The 4,631-nt window shown below is 35.9% G+C and overlaps 1 non-coding gene across 1 annotated transcript; it reads left to right on the top strand.

Annotated features, from left to right (window-relative positions):
• Nucleotides 1–2,593: 2,593 nt before the first annotated feature.
• On the top strand, nt 2,594–2,700 carry LOC117284708. Its single transcript, XR_004515775.1, has one exon. It is a non-coding gene; the product is annotated as a U6 spliceosomal RNA (small nuclear RNA).
• The last annotated feature ends 1,931 nt before the right edge of the window (nt 2,701–4,631 follow it).

The raw sequence follows: 4,631 nt of genomic DNA, 5'->3' as shown, positions 1-4,631 counted from the left end.
ATTATCCAATGGATTTAACATCACTGTTTTACTTTCAGTATATCCATAGACACTGTGTCTTTTGTCTTAGTTTCTCTTAGTCTTTCAATACGTGGCCGTGGCTCTCATGTGCACAAACAAATGCTTCTTCGGGATGAGGCTTACAGCAAATGCCTGTCTGCAGACTTCTGTAATAAGAAGCCCACAAGCAGTCTGGCCTGCAGTTGAGAGAGTCACGTGCAGTCTTTTTGGGTTCTGAAAAAAATGATTTTTTTGCCTCTAACATGGGTCAGTGAGGACCCTACAGGACAGCTGGCATTTGTTATGCTACTTTAAAAAATGAAGATAATTCTTAAATGTTTGACCTCTTTTCAGTTATCTAATTGGATAAGAGATTGACACCCCACTGGAACAGTGCTACAAACTGAATGTAAATCCCTTTGATCTTCTTTTATATTTAGGAGAATACAGGGGCTAATTTAATGTAGCTTTGTCTCACCCAAATTAAGGAATTATTTATAATGATGACCATTAACATAATGACATTTTAAAATCCAAGCTGTGCTTCTAAATGCTTTAATCTCCCGGCAGCAATTGAAACTCATCCTAGAATTAAATTTGTATATCTCACACCCATGTGAGCTTTTTTTTTTTTTTTTTGTGGAGCGTTAGCCATATTGTCAACATAGTCTGCTGTTTAAAGATGTAGCCTGTAAAAATTTCCATCACACATTTATATGTCATATTAATCATTGGTTCACCCACTCATTCTTTCGAGCAATATTTATTTGTGCAGGGACTCTGCTGCATAACAAAATCAGCAGGAGAGCTTAGGCCCTCCCCGCACAGAACTTACATTCTAGCCCAGAAGAAAAGCACATTAAATAAATAAAAACTGAATTATTGAAGATCCTAGTAGGTACTTTGTAGAAGTATACTGGATAACATGAAAGACGGAAGAGGGCTAATTTCTCTTACGTATTAAAGAAAACTGCCTGAGGAAATTATACATGACCTCAGTTCTGAATAGTGACTAGGAGCTAATCAAGGCAGGAGTTTTGGGGTTAAGTGAGCTATCCAGATAGAAGGAAATGGCTTGACGTATGTAATAACCAGGTGTGAGAGAATTTAAAAGAGAGAAAAATGTTTTCAGAAGAATAAGCCATGCGAAGAAGCTTCTGAGCAGGGAGGGGCTTCATCAGGAGTTTTTATTTTTTACATTATTTAGCAATTTACCAGAAATCCACAGAACCTCATTCTCCTCTTCTGCAAAAGGGAGAAAAATAATACCTTTGTTTCAGGAAAGAAATGCAAGCATTAAATAGTAATATGTTTGCCAAGTTTTAGCTGAGTCTTGCCCTTCTGAGCACTCTGTGATGTGTTCCGACCACTGGATCAATGCAATTTGTTTCTATTCACTTTTCTAATTTATAGTTTTTGCATAATGTCAACTCTAGTTGTAAACTCATTGAAAATGATATCTTATATGTTAGATTTTTTTCAATCACATAATTATGCATTTACAAATAATTAAGCATTAGAGACATGAGGAAAACACTATTAAAATAATAAGTTTTTAATATGAGAAAACTAATGTTCATATATCTTAGATCACGATGTTCAAATAGTTAAATAAATAAGTTAGGCCCTTATCTGAAGACTTTTAAACTTAGGCATCTTCCAATTAATGTATTGCTGGGTTTTTTTTTTCTTGGAAAAGTGGAAAACCCAATTATCAATTTAACTTTCCTCCTACAGTTAACACAAATGCTTTTGTTTCAGCAATTAAATATCCACTATTCAATTAAATATCCTGTGAATTACAAGACACAGCACCACTCCTTCTTGTGCCTCTTTTAGAAGAGCACAGGGTCTATTTGTCCAAGGTGATACAACCTCAATTTCAAGGTGACCTGGAACAACACAAGAAGGTATCAAAGAGTTCAGGAATTCTTCAATAAGCACTTTACTACTTAACTATGTCACATTCAAACTTGAAGTGGTTATGTTGTTTTTCACTTGTACGTGTTTTTAATAAAAGTTAGAAAATCTCCTTAAATACTATTTTTTTACCTTTGTATTTGCATTTTTTCCCTCAAGGAACATTTTCAAATGACATGGAAAGACATTCCTGTCTCCCATTTAGTTTGATTCCTCTAAGGGATCTTGCTTTTAAGTCGTGTTTTACAAGAGAATGTGACAGCACCACCAGCTTTGTGAAAAGATACATTGTCTGTTTTTCTCTGATGAAAATACTCACCCAGTATTCCACTGACCTTTTTCATTTTTTCATTTACCTCTGTTAGTTTCTGTTTGTAAATATACTCTCTTGCCCTGATCACTTATGATAAGTTACTTGCAATCATGGAGAATAATATCAAATCAGGTGCTATGGCTTGGGGCTGCAGTATAAAATTCTAACCCCTCCCTAGTGTCTTTAGAATAAAATATATATGTTATGTCTTCCAAGAAGAAGGGCAAGGAAACATTTTAGATATATGCATTAGATATCAGCAATAGTCTCATCAATTTCTCTAGGAACACCAGGAAAAAGGGAGCAAAATATACTTACAGATAGGACCAAATTGTTAAGCATCAGAAGTTATCTGGGCTTGTGCTCGCTTCGGCAGCACATATACTAAAATTGGAACGATACAGAGAAGATTAGCATGGCCCCTGCGCAAGGATGACACGCAAATTCGTGAAGCGTTCCATATTTTTTAAAGGCTATTTATGAAAAACCATCAGCCAACATCATATTGAATGGCCAAAAACTGAAAACCTTCATGTTAAAATCAGGAACAAGACAAGGATGCCCACTATCGCCACTTCTCTTCAATATAGTTCTGGAAACATTAGCCACAGCAATTAGACAAGAGAAAGAAATTAAAGCAATAAAGATAGGAAAGGAAGAAGTTAAACTATCATTATTTGCTGATGATATGATACTCTACATTGAAGATCCAAAAAACTCCACCAAAAAACTTCTAGACTTAATTGACAGATTCAGTAAAGTATCTGGATACAAGGTGAATACCCAAAAATCAATAGCCTTTCTATACACAAATAACAGACAGACAGAAAGAGAAATAAGGGAAAAAATTCCTTTTACAATAGCATCCAAAAAAATGAAGTATCTAGGAATCAATCTAACAAAAGAAACAAAAGATCTCTACACTGAAAACTACAGCACTCTGAAAAAAGAAATCGAAGAGGATATAAAAAAATGGAAAGATATCCCCTGCTCCTGGGTAGGAAGAATCAACATAGTGAAAATGGCCATACTACCGAAACTGCTATATACATTCAATGCAATGCCAATTGAAATTCCAACACTATATTTCACAGAACTAGAAAAAAGAATCCAAAAATTCATTTGGAACCACAAGAGACCTAGAATAGCAAAAGCCATTATAGGCAACAGTCACATGGCACCAGGTGTAACAATTCCCAATTTGAAACTATACTACAAAGCCACTGTGATAAAATCAGCATGGTACTGGCAAAGAAATAGGCCTGAGGATCAATGGAACAGACTGGAAGACACAAAAACAAATGCAGATGTACTCAGCTACCTCATCTTCGACAAAGGAGCTCACCATCCTCAGTGGAGGAAAGATAGCCTCTTTAATAAATGGTGTTGGAAAAACTGGATATCAACCTGTCACAGATTAAAATTAGACCCTTATCTTTCGCCATGCACTAAATTAAAATCCAAATGGATTAAAGATCTAAATATTAAAACAGAAACATTAAACTTGCTGGAAAGTAAGTTAGGCAGAACTCTGGAAGACATTGGTATAGGAAAAGACTTTATGAACAAATCCTCAGTAGCACGGGAACTAGCAGAAAGAATCAACAACTGGGATCTCATCTTACTAAAAAGCTTCTGTACTTCAAAAGAAACCATTAGCAGAACTAAGAGACAATCTACAATGTGGGAAAAAATTTTTACCAGCTGTACCTCAGACAAAGGACTATTATCAAGGATATATAAAGAACTCAAAACAATCAGTCCCCCCAAATATAAAGACCCGATCCAAAAATGGGCATCCGAAATGAACAGACATTTCTCATACAAAGAAGTGAAAGCAGCAAGAAAATATATGAAAAAATGTTCCACATCACTGGTCATTCGAGAGATGCAGATGAAAACAACACTGAGATTCCACCTCACCCCACAAAGAATGGCTGCTATCAAGAAATCACACAATAACAAATGTTGGCGGGGTTGTGGGGAGAAAGGAACCCTCCTCCATTGTTGGTGGGAGTGCAGACTAGTGCAACCACTATGGAAATCAATATGGAGATACCTCAAAGAGCTTGGACTGGAGGTTCCATTTGACCCAGCCATCCCTCTGTTGGGTATCTTTCCAAGAGAACTAAAAGAATCATATCACAGAGAAGTATGTGCACCCATGTTTATAGCGGCACAGTTTGTAATAGCTAAATCTTGGAAACAACCTATTTGCCCATCCGTTGGAAACTGGATAAAGAAGATGTGGTTTTTCTATAAAATGGAATATTACTCAGCCATAAAGAGCGAGAGAATAGATTCATTCATAGGAAAATGGATACATATTGAAGATATACTCCTAAGTGAAATAAATAAGTCCCACATGTGTAAATACCAAATAGTTTCCCTGGTGTGA

Source organism: Fukomys damarensis, unplaced genomic scaffold (genome assembly GCF_012274545.1).
Source record: "Fukomys damarensis isolate Sample0158 unplaced genomic scaffold, DMR_v1.0_HiC HiC_scaffold_38, whole genome shotgun sequence".
Lineage (NCBI taxonomy): Eukaryota > Metazoa > Chordata > Mammalia > Rodentia > Bathyergidae > Fukomys > Fukomys damarensis.
Note: the sequence above shows the minus strand (reverse complement) of the source record. Positions and strands in the feature narration are given on the sequence as shown.